Here is a 17,377-nt window from a genome sequence, read left to right on the forward strand (position 1 = left end):
GCCCCCGCACGCGTCATCGTTATCCCCGCCTCTGCAGGAGCCCATAGCTTCCACCAACTCTTCTTCCTGCACACCACAACGCCGCCCCGGCCAACCCCGTGCGGGCGCCGCCGCGGATGTGCTCCCCGCCGTCGTTCTGGTTCACCCCGGCTCGAGCTAACCGCACCGTTGGACACGGACGAGTCGCAGCTGCACGTAGAGCCCCTCTGCCGCCCATTTGGTCGCCGGAGGGCAAAGCCCGAGCAACGCCGCCGTCTCTGGACGTCGCCGGCGACTAACCGCCGACCTAACCCGGCTGTTAGGGGCTAATTACCCCACTAACTACCACCTGAGTCAATGACTGACGGGCCCCACTGCCTAACTAACCAGCTAACAAAAATAGTTAAGTTTAATCTAAACACAGTGGCCCCACAAGCCAGAGTTGACCTCGCTGATGTGGCAGTTGACCTGACCCCACCTGTCTGTGACCTAGGCAGCACTGGGTCACTGACCAGTGGGCCCCACTGGTCAGGTTTGACCTGGACGGCTCCTGTTGACCTGCTGACATCAGCATGACCCAATGCTGATGTAGTAATACATTTTCTGGATTTATTAATAATCAGTAAATTCCAGAAAATATCCAAAACTTCAAAAAATCATAGAAATTCAACCGTAACTCCAAATGAAATAAATTATATATGAAAAATGATCAGAAAAATCCAAGGAATCTGAATATGGCATTTTCATGCATGTTTGAACAACTTAACCTCACTGTTTAGTCCAAAACATGATAATGCACTATTTGAATTCATAGTTTGAATTTGAATTTGAACCTAGTGTTCAAACCAACTCCATTTAACTTGTTGCTAGTTGCATTAGCTCAATCAACAGCATATTGCCATGTCATGATCATGCATCATATTGTTGCATCGCATTGATTGTGTTCTTCCTTGTTTGCCGGTAATTGTCCCCTCTCGGTAGACGCTGCTCCGACGCTGTGATCGTTGACACTGATGAAGACTCAATGTTATCTTCAGAAGTGCCAGGCAAGCAAAACCCCCTTGTTCATTCCGATACAATCCCACTCTCTCGCTCCTGCTCTCTTTTACTGCATTAAGGACAACACCGATTCAACTGTTACATGATGCGGTAGTTGAACCCCTTTCCTCTGCATGACCTGTCATTGCCACAGTAAATAGATGAAACCCACTAGCATGAGTAGGAGTTGTTTGAGCCCTGATGTGCCTACTCATTCATGCTTGTTGTCATGCCTGCTACTGCTTAGAGTTGAGTCAGGTCCGATTCATCGGGAATGAATTGGAATGTGGTGAACGTGTCCTACCGTTGAGAGCTAAGCGTGTGAACACGATTTGGTAAAGGTAGCAGTGAGAGGCCATGTAGGAGTACATGGTGGGTTGTCTCATTGCAACCATCCTCAGGAACTGAGTACTGTGTTTGTGATCCATGAACAGTTACTACCACACATTGGGTTCCGGTAACTCGGCCCCTCTCGGCTTATTAATCAACTCGATCTCTGTCCAGGAGTTGTAACTAGTTTCTGGTGTTTGTAGGTAGTGTTAGTAGTCTACCAAGTGGCACCCGGTACAGGTGGGCTTGGGACAGACTAGGCACAGTGGCACGGTGTACCAAGTGGCACCCGGATGGTGGGCTTGGGAACCCTGCACACATCATTTGGGGCCGTGAGCGACACCCCGGCCGGATCTCCTTGCGGATGGAACCCGAATAGGCGATAAACCTGGACTAGAGACTTGTTGGTTAGTCAGGTCGTGGCCGACTCCCTCGCCCGGCTTCCGCTTGAAGGTTGCCGAGGTACATGACGTGTACAGGGCGATAAGTGGCGAGAGCGTGTGTGAAGAAGTACACCCCTGCAGGGTTATCATTATCTATTCGAATACCCGGATTCCTCGGATATGGAAACTTGGACCCCTTGCATAGTTCATAGACAAGCGAAAGTGGATACTCTAAAATGCGCAAGATAAGTGTGAGTGCTATGGATGGTGTTCTCGCAGGGATACGGGAGCGGATCCATAGTGGTGTATTGGTATGGTGAATTTGTGGACTCGTGTGCGCCACCTCAAAGAGTTGCTTGTAGTCGTAGTTCAGGATAGCCACTGAGTCAAAGCTGGCTTGCTGTAGTTAAACTCCACCACCCCCTTTGTTGATACCGATGCATATGTAGTTAGTTCTGATGTAAATCTTGCTGGGTACATTTGTACTCACGTTTGCTTATTTTATGTTTTGCAGAGAGACTTCAGTCCCGCTAGTAGTTCCGCTTGGACTTCGACGTTTAGCATGTTACCTCAGCTACGATCTTGTACCTTGGGAGGGTCTTGTAGATAGTCAGGCTTCTCAGCCTTTTTCATTTGTAGATGTCTGTACTCAGACATGTTAAGCTTCCGCATGTGCTTTGACTTGTATGCTCTGAATGTTGGGTCATGAGACCCATGTTTGTAATATCTCGCTCTTCGGAGCCTAATGAATAAATACTTGAGTCGTAGAGTTATGTTGTGATGCCATGTTGTATTTACACATATCGAGCATATTGTGTGTATGATTGAAATGCTTGGTATGTGTGGGATCCGACAACCTAGTTGTTTATCCTTGGTAGCCTCTCTTATGAGGAAATGTAGTCTTGTGCTTCCATGAGCCATAGTAGTCTGCTACAGCCCGGTTCACCGGAGTCCTGCTAGCCCAGCACTACTGCTCAGGACACTTGACTGGCCGGCATGTGTTTCACTTCGTTCCTGTGTCTGTCCCTTCGGGGGAATGTCACGCGGTGACTTCCGGAGTCCTGCCTAGCCTGCTACAGCCCGGGTTCCCGGAGTCCTGTTAGCCCAGTGCTATAGCCCGGATTCACATGCTGCTGACCGACATGCTCGATATGATACATGTATGCCTGTCCCCATAGGTTGGTGCCGCTTTGGGTTCACGACTAGCCATGTCGGCCCGGGTTCTCTGTCATATGGATGCTAGCGACACTATCATATACGTGAGCCAAAAGATGCAAACGGTCCTGGGCCATAGTAAGGCGACACCCGTGGGAATACCGTGCGTGAGTCCGCAAAGCGATATGAGGTGTTACATGCTAGATCGATGTGACTTGGAATCGGGGTCCTGACAATATAGGCAAATTCATCACTATAACATTGGTCAGTACAGCCAAAGATAATATCATCAACATATACTTGGCACACAAACAATTCACCATCATAAGATTTAGTGAAAAGAGTAGGGTCGAGTGAACCGGGTTTGAAGCCTTTCTTCATGAAGAGTTCCTTCAAAGTATCATACCAAGCCCGTGGGGCCTGCTTGAGGCCATAGAGGGCCTTGTTGAGTCTGAAGACTTTGTCAGGATTCTTTGGATCTTCAAAACCTGGGGGTTGAGCTACATATACTTCTTCTTCAAGCTTACCATTGAGGAATGCACTTTTCACATCCATTTGATATAGAGTGATATTGTGATGGTTAGCATAAGCAAGTAATATGCGAATAGCCTCAAGTCTAGCAACAGGTGCAAAAGTTTCATCGAAATCAATTCCTTCAACCTGTGTGTAGCCTTGAGCTACAAGCCGTGCCTTATTCCTCACAACAAGGCCATTTTCATCTTGCTTGTTGCGGTAGATCCACTTTGTGCCGATGATATTGTGCTTGCGAGGATCTGGGCGTTTGACCAGTTCCCAGACATTGTTGAGCTCGAACTGATGTAATTCTTCTTGCATGGCCTGAATCCACTCAGGCTCCAAAAATGCTTCATCTACCTTAGTGGGCTCTGTAATAGAGACAAAAGCATACTGCCCACAAAAGTTAGACAAATGTGAAGCTTTTGAGCGTGTGAGAGGACCTGGCGCTTTGATGTCATTGATGATCTTTTCAAATTGCACTTCTTTTGCAATGCGAGGATGAGCTGGTTGTCGTTGAAGAGTTTGATCAGCGTTTTCTTCAGCATCATTTTCTTCAGGTGCATTAGCTCGATGTTCTTCATGTTCTAGAATGAATTCTTCAGCAGATTCTTCAGTAGGAATGACATCCTCAGTAGCCTTGAACTTGATAGTTTCCTCAGGTGCTGGTTCATCTATCACAGTAGGTAGGTGCTCTCTTTGCGAGCCATTAGTTTCATCAAACCGCACATCTACAGTTTCAGCAACTTTTTGAAGAACGTTGTTGAAGACTCTGTAGGTGTGCGAGTCCTTTCCGTAACCAAGCATAAAACCTTCATGTGCTTTCGGTGCAAATTTTGAGTTATGATGAGGATCTCTAATCCAACATTTAGCACTGAAGACTTTGAAATAACTTACATTGGGTTTCTTATCAGTGAGGAGTTCATAGGCAGTCTTTTTGAAGAATTTGAGATATACTCTTTTGATGATGTGGCACGCAGTATCAATTGCCTCAGTCCAGAAATGACGAGGCGTTTTGTATTCATCAAGCATAGTGCGAGCCATCTCAGCAAGAGTCCTGTTCTTGCGCTCCATGACGCCATTTTGCTGAGGAGTGTAAGGAGCAGATAACTCATGAGTAATACCAAGTTCATCAAGATAGTCATCGAGACCAGAATTCTTGAACCCAGTGCCATTGTCACTTCTGATGTGCTTGATCTTCACACCAAAGTTGGTTGAAGCCCTCGAGGAAAATTGTTTGAAGACTTCCTGCACTTCATGTTTGTAAGTAACAAGGTGTACCCATGTGTAACGAGAATAATCATCAACAATAACAAAGCCATATTGAGATGCTTCATTTGAGATAGCAGAATAATGATTAGGACCAAAGAGATCCATGTGAAGCAATTCAAATGGGCGAGTGGTGGTCATGATAGTCTTCGCTGGATGCTTGGTCTTGGTCATCTTCCCAGCTTCACAGGCTCCGCATAGGTGATCTTTGAGGAATTTGACATTCTCGATGCCAATGACATGCTTCTTCTTCGCAAGCGTGTGCAAATTCCTCATGCCTGCATGACCAAGTCGTCGATGCCAGAGCCAGCCTTCTAAAGCTTTTGCAAGTAAGCACACGGCTAGTTGTGGTCCTGTAGAAAAATCAACAATATACAGGTCTCCTCTCCTAAAGCCTTCGAAGACTTTGGAATTGTCAGCTTCCATAATCACAACACAACGGTACTTGTCAAAGACAACAACCATATAAAGATCACAAAGCATTGAGACAGACATAAGGTTGTATCCTAAGGACTCAACAAGCATGACTTTGTCCATGTGTCGATCCTTTGTAATCGCAACCTTACATAGACCCAATACCTGACTTTTGCCTTTGTCAGCAAAAATGATATGCTTCAGATGCGACGGTGATAATGGAGCATCCATCAATAGATTCTTGTCACCAGTCATGTGGTTTGTACATCCACTATCGAGGACCCACTCAGTGGCTTTGGGTTGATCATCCTGTAGATGAATTAGTGCAGCTTACAAACTCATATACTTCATCAGTGAAGAATATGACATCAATTCATCAGATCAATTTCATCAAGTAAAAGAACTGATAAAGCAATATGAGGACGTGAGAAATGAAAGTTCATTTCTTCATGATTAGCCTGCGTCCTTTCAGGCATGCTCAGGTCTCCAGCAAATTCTTCAGACGATTACGTGTGTATGGAGACCCGACCCTGCAGAAGAGATTAGTTCTTTTTATTCACCACCCACATCTGAAGTGGTGGCAAAGAGTTCATCATTCTGCGAGCTCCATACGAGAAGGATGGCATAGAAGCCAGTCCATTTAGTTTCACATAAGAGGGGTTAGAGTAAGCATAAGAGTAAGAAGAGAAATTCTTTGAGGACTTATGGACATAATGATTTGAAGAATAATGCACATATCCATAATCCTTAGATCTTCCCTGCGAAACAGACGGGTTAGCACGATGATGTTCATATGAGGACTTTGATCCATATGAAGAATTTGGTCCATATGAAGAATTTGATCTGGGGTTCCTATTCTTCATAGGTGGCGTCATGATGACATTCACCTGAAGATTTTCAAGGCATCTTTTAGAAACCCAGATTTTCTTCACAGGGGAGCCGTTCCTGCAGTTAGTGCCAACATATCTAGCAAATACTTCACCATTCTGATTTTTGAATAGCTTATAGTTGGAGTCAATTGACTCATCACCAGAATGAGGAGATTCACATGCAAATCCAGATAAGTTAGATGGATCAACTGGAGGTCCCTTTGTAGCAACCCATGTAGTTTTGGGGTACTGCTCAGGCTTCCAATATGTACCATCAGCATTGAGTTTCCTCTCAAAGGCGATACCCTCTTTCCTAGGGTTCCTGTTGAGGATTTGCTTTTTAAGCACATCACAAAGAGCCTGATGCCCTTTGAGGCTTTTGTACATGCCTGTCGTGTACAATTCCTTCAGCCCTGCATCGTCAGTGATACTAGCAATGTCCTCAGATGAGGAATTAGTGATAGCAGAGCCATGTGAAGAATTTGAAACATTAGCAGCATTTGAACATTCAGGTGAAGAATTAGCAGATTCATGTTCAATGCACTTCAAGCATGGAGGAACAAATTCTTCCTGAGATGCGTTGATTTGTTGAGCAAGTAATGAATCGCGCTCCTTCTGAAGATCTTCATAACTCACTCTTAGCTTCTCAAGGTCTTGCTTTCTTTGAAGAAATTCATAAGAAAGCTTCTCATGATTCGATAAGAGAGTGTTATGTTGATCTTGAAGGGTGTCATACTTAGTATGAAGTCTCTGAAGACTTTCAGCCAAAGCTTTTGACTGATCCATTTCCTCACCCAACATATCATCGCTCTTGTTTAGCATATAGTAAGCTTTTTCCAAAGCTCATTGTTGTTTAGTAGCAAGGGAAGCAAGTTTGACATAGCTGGGTCCAAATTCATCACCAAATTCATCATCACTACACTCAGATAGGTAGTATTCAGTTACCTCAGCATATTTTGCCATAAGGCATGATGCAGAAGATGATGATTCTTGTTCGAATGTCATCGTTTTGAGAGATTCCTTGAAGTCCTCAAACCAAGGATCATGACAAGTTCGATGACCTTCATAGACCTCAGAGAGACGGTCCCAGATGAGCTTCGCATGATCGAGATGCATGATATTCCTGAACTGATTTTGAGACAGGCTGGAGCAGATGACATCCTTCGCCGTGAGGTTGAGAAGAGTATACTTGCGAATGTCATCAGCATCCGCCATCTTGCACAGATCAGTCATGCCAATCTCAGTGACGGTCCACAACTCGCTGTTCATCGCCATGAGGCGTTTCTTCATCATGGCCTTCCACTTGGGATACTCGTGACCGTCAAAGATGGGGCATGTCACCTTCGTCATACCCGCGGTCGACATAACTAAAACTCCAGGCGGTTAAACCAAAATCACACAGAACAAGGGAGTATCTCGCTCTGATACCAATTGAAAGTGCGTTATATCGACTAGAGGGGGGTGAATAGGCGATCTTTATGAAATTCTTCATTGAGAAATTTGCCGGTGAGGAAATTCCTTAGCGAAGAACTACTAGCAGCGGAATAAGTACTCAAAGGTAAACATAACAGAATACAAGCATAGTCATCATGATGAAATGAAGACAGGCACAGAGTACAGGAAGCGTAATCACATGATAACACAGGATGAAGAAAAACAGACTGAAGAAATTGAACTAAGGAAATCGAGAAAGTCTTCAGTCAAAGTCTTCAAACACAGATATGAACAAACATACAACACAGTTATGAGGAAATGAAAGAGTTGAGGAAATAGAACCAGTAAGCTCGGTGAAGACAATGATTTGGTAGACCAGTTCCAACTGCCGTCTCAGTTGTACGTCTGATTGGAGCGGCTGAGTATTTAAACTCGAGGACACATAGTCCCGGACACCCAGTCAAGGACACTTAGTCCAAGACACCCAGTCCTCACCGTATTCTCCTTGAACTAAGGTCACACAGACCTCGTCCAATCACTCGTGGTAAGTCTTCAGGCGACTTCCAAACCTTCACAAACTTGGTCACCCGGCGATCCACAATTCCTCTTGGATGCTCTAGACCATGATGCCTAACCGTCTGGAAGAAGCACAGTCTTCAAAGGTAACAAGCGTCGGATCCACTCAGGATCAATCTCTTCAGTGATGCTCAATCACTTGGGGCTTGTAGGTGTTTGGGTTTTTAGTTTTTCCTCACTTGATGATTTTTGCTCAAAGTCCTCGGAGGATGGGTTGCTCTCAAATGACAAGTGTCAGTTTCTCTCGGAGCAGCCAACCGGCTAGTGGTTGTAGGGGGCGGCTATTTATAGCCTAGGGAGCAGCCCGACATGATAAGACATAAATGCCCTTCAATGATATGACCGTTAGGTGGATAGATATTTTGGAACAGCTGGCGCATAGCACAACAACGGTCGGAATTTTGAGTACCAAAATCCTCAGGGCTATCATGTTCCTCACTGTGTAGGCAATCCGCACTGGCGAATTCCTAACTCTTCAGTCAGGACAAATTCCTCAGAGACCAGAAGAACTTCGTCTCTGTCACTAAAGAAATTGACTGAACTGTATGAGATTTCCAATGGCTTCACTCGAAGGGATTGGTAGGTGTAGGATTTTGAGTTGAGCATCACATGGAAATTTTTCCTTAGTATTTTCTCGACCCCCTTTAACAGTACGGTGTTTCCTATGACTCAAGAAAGAGAAAAACAAAACTATGAAAACGAAAGTCTTCAAGCTTCATATTCCTCGCATGAAAGTCTTCAGAAATAGCAAAATCTTCAGTCAAAGATATTCATTTTTAGGGGTCGACTTTTCCTGTAAATATCAAACTCCTTATAGACTTATAGACCTGTGTACACTCACACACGCATTAGTCCCTTAACCTATAAGTCTTCAATACACCAAAATTACTAAGGGGCACTGGATGCACTTACACTGTCCACCGACTCGCTCCGTGCCCTGTCGGGCCACACACCAGACCGGGCCAGCCCTGACCCCACTGACAGCTCCATCGAGCCAATCAGGCGAATCTCACCAGACTGCTTTGCCAGGACCAAATCAACCGGCTCCAATCCCGTCGCTACCTGCACCCCAGGCCCACGCCATCTCGATAACATGACAGATGTCGGGGAGGCCCACGCGCCGCCCCCCAGCACATCTTCCGAGCCGCAAGCTGACACCTCCACCCGGCTGGCCGCCTCGCCCCGGGCCAGCTGTCCCCGAGCCGTTGGCTCCATAGATTCCATGGTCAAGTCACGGTCAATCTCTGCAGCAGGCTCCACCTGCCGCAGCCGAACGTCATGCTCCCTATCCGGGCTCGCAGCACCTTTATTTTGAACGCAGTCCTGTGCCGCCGCCGGAGCGGATACCGACGATGAGCCCCCCGCCGATGGCGGCAAGGCTGCCGCATTGGAACCATTCCTCCTCGCACCCTCAGCTCCACCTTGGCCTTGTCGCCGCGGAGCCCGCCTGTCAGATCTTCCATCTTCCTCCGGCGGTGGAGCCGGCGGGCTAGGCGGCGGCGACAGCTCCGGATCGTCGTCCTCATCCACCACCGACTCGGCCAGCTTGACAATGCGAATGTTATACCACAACGCTGCCGTCCTCGCCGCCCGCGGGAAGACCCTACCTCGCCGCCGACGAGGCTCCTCCACGTACAACCTCCTCTGCTCCGGGATGCGCTCCGGCCGATCCGTCCTCAGCCACACCTTGTAGCTCGACATGTCGTACCTCTGCGCCGTGCTGTCCACCACTCCAACCACGAGCCCTAGGCCATGGAGGACCGTATTAGCCGTCCTCCTCGTCCACGCGTGCGCCGGCACCCCCACCAGCGCCACCGGCACCAGAAAGGACAACGCCGCTCCGGTAGCCTGCGCCTGCCTCAACATGCTAATACAGAAAGAAGTTTTAAAAAAGAAGAGATTCATGAGGCGGAAAAATAATTAAAGCTCACCTCTCTGCTGGTTCTGCAAGATGAGGATGCACTAGTCTTCATGAGTTATCTGCTGGATGTCTCCATGGATATGAGGTCCCAGTCTTGCCATTCTCTAGTACGTATAAAATGTAAAACAAGTCCAACGAAATACAAATGTAAGATGATTAAATATACATTTTTTCTCCGGAATAACAATTAAGCTGGACATACCTACCGCTTATATTAGAAATACTAGCCAATTTTGTCATGTTGCTTGGTCAATTGGCTAGTCCTTGTCACATATTTGGACGTTAAGACAATTAAGTGCATGTGTGACCACACACCCTTGAACTCGTCAGTCAATGGTTCGATGTTGTTTTATGTGCTCGAACTACAATATTCATCTCTATCTCTAGCATCCAGCATTTATCCATTCGAAAACATTTCTCAGGTTCAGATCAGTATATTTTTTCTCAACAAATTTGTACTCTAGTACAGGACAGCAAATTTATATATATTATAGCATATTTTCAAACAAACAATAGTATAAGGAGTACTAGTAAAAACGGCCACCTCTATTGCAAAGCAGGTTAAGGTCGACGATTTGGTAACCCTGGCTGCATAGGAAGCTTAATGATAAAACCATCATATTCTGCCCTACATCATCCTGCTCGTCATCTCAGCTCCCTGTTCTATTTGTCGTGTTTTTTCATTGAGAACAAAAGTCAAGGCAAACCATAATATCTAAGCTACAGCGCCAGTAGAATGAAGTTGACACCTTTGATTCTCATTTTACTACTACTCCCCCCTTAAACTAATATAAGAGCGTTTAGAATACTAAAATAGTGATCTAAACGCTCTTATATTAGTTTACAGAGGGAGTAGCTTATAAGATTTCCCTACATGCACACCAGAGGTAGTAGCCACACCTCTCGACCTTTTGAATTGATGCGTGTTGATAAGTTTGAGCCAAATATGGAACTCTGGGAGTACTCCCTATTGTTCTAAAACGTAAATCTCTTCAGCACATCGACACGCAGAAAATTCTATGCTAATAAATGTATGATCAACAACCACAAGAAGCCACAGGGTAGAGAGAAAGAACGAGTGCCACCGTTAAAGTGGAACCGTGGAACTCAACATTTATCTAGTGGCGTGAGTGTACCATTTCTCTTCTGGATTTTTGTTCGTCCACTCTGAAAACAATCATGAAAACCACTGTTTGTGCCATGTCCGTTCGAGGTCCTTCTGTTAGATTTTGGGCCAAATGATGACGCAGTTTTTGTCCATTCCAGAGTGTCCCATTCTTTGGTAATTGCTCGGACCATACTTAATCATTACAGGGAGTCTAGTTGGAAGAATACTCCTAGTTTTAGTATGAAACAAAAAGAGGTTATCGTCCAGGTTGCATCATACTATTTTTGTTTTCCATGTTTACCATTGTGGAGATCAGTATCAGGTCAAGACTTAACTCTGAAGAATCACAAGGTGCAACAGTTTTTGATTCAAGACTGAACACACTTCATGATTGGGTTCTGAAGAACCAAGGAAGTGAATATACAAGAGAATTGTTTTCATACATAAAGAAGTGAATTGTATTTCTCATTACTGACCAAGATAAAGTGTGCATCGTTCCTTACCAATGAGTTGCATATCAGGATGGTCGCTTCCGGACGTGAATTTGTTTTCTTGAATGTTATGAGAGCCAACCCAAATGTCAACTTTGTACAAGTATCCAATACCTGCATGAATCTGAAAAACAAATGTGTACACATATATAAGTTTATCTTACAACAAGATTCCTTTTGAATGATTTTTTTTGGACTAGTGTCCAATACCTGCAACAATCTGAAAAGAAGTTCACCGTTCCCAAAAAGGCCAAATAAAGCCTAGGCAGTAAGATATCTTCAAAACTCAGACGTTCGACATGGTTAAGAGTGTTGCTGACTATATGTTGGTGCCACATGTGAGTGACCATGATTTTCATTTTTTATGTACTTTTATCATATACAGCTACTCCCTCTGTAACAAAATATAGGACGTTTTTTTTGTTTCACGTACAATTGTTAAACACGCCTTACATTTTGTTACAGAGAGAGTACAATATTACAATACAAATGCAACATAACATCACACAGTCAAACTTGGTTAGAGGTGGTAGAGTGCACATATATATGGGTTGCCATGTCAAATGTGAAAGGATGGAGTCAAATGCAAGATAATATACATTTTTGTTATTGGAACAATAGTTAATGTTGGACCTACCATGAGTATTAGAAATACTGGTCTATGTTTTCATGCTGCTTGGACAGTTCGCTTGTCCTTGTCAACATGTTTGGACGTTTAGACAAATTTTTTTTTGCGAGAAAATTTCCAATCTATTCATCTTCAATCATGGCAGTACAACGAATACCAGAAATAATAAAAATTACATCCAAATTCATAGACCACCTAGCGACGACTACCAGCACTGAAGCGAGCCGAAGGCGCGCCGCCGTCATCGCCCCTCCATCGCCGGAGTCGGGCACAACTTGTTGTAGTAGACAGTCGGGAAGTCGTCGTGCTAAGGCCCCGTAGGACCAGCGCACCAGAACAACAACCGCCGCAGAAAGAGTGTTGCTGACTATATGTTGGTGCCACATGTGAGTGACCATGATTTTCATTTTTTATGTACTTTTATTATATACAGCTACTCCTTCTGTAACAAAATATAGGACGTTTTTTTGTTTCACGTACAATTGTTAAACACGCCTTACATTTTGTTACAGAGAGAGTGCAATATTGCAATACAAATGCAACATAACATCACACAGTCAAACTTGGTTAGAGGTGGTAGAGTGCACATATATATGGGTTGCCATGTAAAATGTGAAAGGATGGAGTCAAATGCAAGATAATATACATTTTTGTTATTGGAACAATAGTTAATGTTGGACCTACCATGAGTATTAGAAATACTGGTCTATGTTTTCATGCTGCTTGGACAGTTCGCTTGTCCTTGTCAACATGTTTGGACGTTTAGACAATTAAGTGCCCATGTGATCACACACCCTTGAATTCGTCGTAGTTGATGTTGTAGTCATCGGTACAAACTTTTCTATATTTTGAAGTCACTGTAAGAGTTCGCAGAGGCTTCGGTAAAAAATTAAAGTGTTGGCAGAGGCCAGTTAATTTGTCCAGAGAGAAGGATTCCCTCATCAATTCCATGGAGGTTGCCATATCTGCAGTTACAGGTGAACTTTTGAGCAGGTTCATCTCCTTCCTGATGAACAAGTATCGCTCCTCCTTAAGCCATGCACACTCAAAGGAGCAAAAGAAGATGGTGGAGAGGTTGCAGCACCTCCTGATGAGGGCTGGCACCATCGTTGAGGAGGCGGACGCACGGTACATAACCAACTCTGGAATGATGACACAGCTCAAGAAGCTCTCAGAGGCCATGTACCGAGGATGCCGCGTGCTGGACACCTTGAGGTACGGAACCCTCCAAGAAGTGGAAGCTTCGACGAGGTTAGCAACGACTCATCCATCAGCTGCTTGTATTTAGCCAAGCGTTCTCGAACAACTGGCAAGGCCGTGCACCTCGAGTCACATGATGCCTTGGAAAGCTTAGAAATTGCTGTTGCTAACATGGCAGAATTTGTTGTGCTTCTGGGTGGATGCGACCGCATGTCTCGTAGGCCATACGACGTTTATCTTTACACCGAAAACTTCATGTTCGGCCGGCATGCTGAGAAGCAGAAGCTCTTGAGCTTCTTGCTGCAGCACAGTGACCCTCATGGTGATCATGCACCGGCCATTCTTCCAGTCATAGGTGGTGCCTCGGTAGGAAAGAAAACTTTGGTTGCTCATGTGTGTGGCGACAAAAGAGTTCACTCACGCTTCTCCTCCATTTTGCACTTGAATGGAGACAGCTTTATGAGGATACTTGACAACGGAAGGAGCATGTTTGGGATGGTGCTGGTGGTTATTACGTTTTCTTCTGATATAGGAGACGATGATTGGAAAAAGTTTCACTCCTTTGTCATAACAATGGGCAGAGGAAGCAAGATCATCATCATAAGTAGACTTCAAAGTCTAGCTCGATTTGGATCGGTGAAACCGATTTTCCTAACTGTTCTGTCTTATGACGAGCTGAGGTACCTTTTCAAGACACTAGTATTTGGAAGTGTAGACCCCATGCAACATCCACGGCTCGTAGAAATAGCAGATGAATATGTCAAGGTGTTGCACAGTACACAAGGTTCACTTGTCGCAATAAATATGTTCGCGGATGTGTTGAGAAGGAACCTCAATGTTCAGTTCTGGCGTGGTATATTGGAAAGGGGGTTACGAATGGTTAAAAGAAACCTCTCCATATACAGTGTGCACCCAACCATCCTTATAGAACAAGGCCATCCGGTGGACATAACGGACTTTGCTTTGCATCCACTTAGCATGACACGTTATACAGTTAATGTTTCAACCAAGAAGGAATCGCCAAGCGTGACATTTGGCCAATTGATAACAGATCCTAGTGTTAGACCGAAAGAAGATTTCATTTTAATTTCATGGGAATCAAGGATACCCCCTCATACCTCGTTTGCTCGTTTTGTTACGAGTCATGCTCAGGATACACATGAAGGGCCAGGGAGGAAGCGACGAGGAGTGCCTATGTAATTTTGTTTCAGAGCTCGCATAATGTAACCCATGTTGTACTTTCCGATGCATGAAAATAAGATGTGTTCGTGTGGCCATGGACAAACCATTTTAAAGAGTGATTATATACCATTAAACTAAATGTGTTGGAGATCTCAATTGTAAGTAAAACAGTACTATCAGATCCAACGACCCCACCCCCCCTCCACTCTGCACTTTCTAGATAACAAAAAACATCATCTTGCACCATGGAATGAATCTAATCCATATAGGTAGGTGAGTAAACTTAACTGAAATAAGAAGTGAATATTCAAATGTTGTCTATTTGAAGGACTGTGAAACTTCAGAACATTCAGAACTCACTTTAATTTGAAGCTGGCCAAAACAGGATAAAAGCATCATTGCTTCGCCTCGTCATCTGTTCAAGAGTGATTAAATGTATCCAACGGCATGATTCTACCCGTCATTTACCATTTCCTTGTTGTCTCTAGTTTGCTGTTTAAGCCAGTTTTAGCTGCTAATCTTAGCTGAACTAACTGCCAAGTGCCTAATGTGACCGTTGCGGAAGTATATCGCCCCAGCTAATCTTTGGCAGAGAATTCATTTTGGGCCACTCGGTCCTCCTTGAGGCCGCCCTGTTCGATTTTGGGCCACAGTGATAGCGTTTTTTTGGGTAAATTTTAGACTATCTCATGCTTCGGCAATTTTTCTGACTGTACTCAGTACATGGAGCAAATACACAGGGGGTACCTAACAATTTCCTGTAGGATGACTACTTTTAGGTTTTTTAATAACAAAACCAAGTTGGATCCCAGTATTTGCTTTTCCATTTTTAACATTGTGGAGATCAACGTCAGGACACTAAGAATGCACACAGTGCGACAATTTCCGATTAAAAGCTGAATTAGTACAAAATAAGCCGCACAGAGATTAAGGGCAAATGTAGAAACAAACTAGTTACATGTGCTCAGAAAAATTATTAAGGTATAGAGTTGTGATTCTAATCACTGACCAAGATAAAAGGGCGCATATCATTTCTTTGTCAATGAGCTGCGCGCTGCTTCTCTCCACTGAAGCTCATCTGAAAAAACACAAACAATTTTCAAGTGAAACACTGCAATAATAGACTGCACATACATTTTTTTCCCGAGAAGGGGGGTCTCCCCGGCCTCTGCATCAGAGTGATGCATACGGCCATCTTATTAACCAAATAAAAAGGTTCCAACAAAATTCGAAAGTCTTCAACTGTAAAAACTGAAAAGAAAGCTCACACAGAGCCAAACTGGGCTAGAAACACAAACTAGCCAAGAAAAAACACCACAACCGGCTGGCTAAAGATAGATAGGTAAACTAATTGCCTATCCTATTACATGACCGCCATCCAAACCGGTTGAAGATATCCCGAGCTACCATCTCCCAGCGGATAGATCCAGTAACCAAATGCTCCCTGGCCTTCATCGGAGTGAGTAGCGACCACGAACGGATCACAGCCGTGGCTCGGAAAATAACCTGCAAAAAGTGAATACGTGATATTCTGTTAAAAACCAAATCATTTCTGCAATTCCAGATAGTCCACAACAAAGCGCAAACTCCAACACGAATATGTATCGCTAAGTCAGGTTCAATCCCATTAAGCCATGTCCCAAATAACGTGTTGACAGAATTCGGTGGAGTGATATTAAAAGCAATGTGGACCGTCCGCCAAAGGACTTTGGCCAACAGGCAATCAGGAAAGAGGTGTTTGATCGTCTCATCCTGATCACATAAACTACACCTAGTCGGTCCTGTCCAATTATGCTTTATCAAGTTGTCCTTGGTTAAAATAACTTGTTTATGGACAAACCCCATAAACACTTTTATTTTCAATGGAACTTTGACAGCCCAAACATGCTTGGAGGTAGGAATGGGGTTCGAATTAATAACATCAATATACATTGATTTAACTGTGAATACTCCAGACCTAGTCAGTTTCCAGCGTAATTCATCGGGTTGTTGAGAAAGCTGAACCTCCATCAGTCTCCTAACTAGACGGAGCCATTCTTCCCAATGATTGCCCGCTAGCGACCGTCTGAACTGAATATTAAGGGGGATAGATTGAAATACCGTTGCAACGAACACCTCACGTCGTTGAACAATACGATATAAAGACGGATATTGAATGGCCAAGGGTGTCTCGCCGAGCCAAGTATCCTCCCAGAAGCGTGTACTAGCATCGTTGCCAATAACAAATTTTGTCCTATTAAACAAGGATTGTTTGACTTTCATCAGTCCTTTCCAGAAAGGCGAGTCAGTCGGCCTGACTGTGACCTGGGACAAGGTTTTTGTCTGTAGGTACTTGCTGCGAAGGATTTGCGCCCACGTGGCATCAGTCTCAGAAGAGAGCTTCCACAACCACTTACTAAGAAGGCATCTGTTCTTAACTTCAAGATTCTCAATACCAAGACCCCCTTGGTCTTTCGGTCTACAGATGATATCCCATTTAGCAAGCCGGTATTTTCTTTTTAGTTCATCACCCTGCCAAAAGAAACGCGATCGATAAAAGTCCAATCTTTTCCTAACACCAACTGGGACTTCAAAGAACGATAAGAGAAACATAGGCATACTCGTGAGCACCGAATTTATCAGAATTAATCGGCCTCCGTATGACATGAGCTTACCCTTCCAGCAACTTAGTTTCTTCTCAAATCGGTCTTCGATGCACTTCCATTCTCTGTTTGTCAGCTTACGATGGTGGATTGGAATACCTAGGTAAGAGAAAGGTAAATCCCCCAACTCGCACCCAAACAATTGCCTATAAGCCTCCTGTTCGTCTTTGGCTCTACCAAAGCAGAACAACTCGCTCTTATGAAAGTTAATCTTTAACCCGGTCAATTGTTCGAAAAGGCATAAC

General features: G+C 44.4%; 1 pseudogene; it reads left to right on the forward strand.

Annotated features, from left to right (window-relative positions):
* The first annotated feature begins 13,041 nt into the window (after positions 1-13,041).
* On the forward strand, positions 13,042-14,508 carry LOC125540600 (annotated as a pseudogene).
* Positions 14,509-17,377: the final 2,869 nt, after the last annotated feature.

The sequence above is a fragment of the Triticum urartu genome, chromosome 2, assembly GCF_003073215.2.
Source record: "Triticum urartu cultivar G1812 chromosome 2, Tu2.1, whole genome shotgun sequence".
Classification (NCBI taxonomy): Eukaryota; Viridiplantae; Streptophyta; class Magnoliopsida; order Poales; family Poaceae; genus Triticum; species Triticum urartu.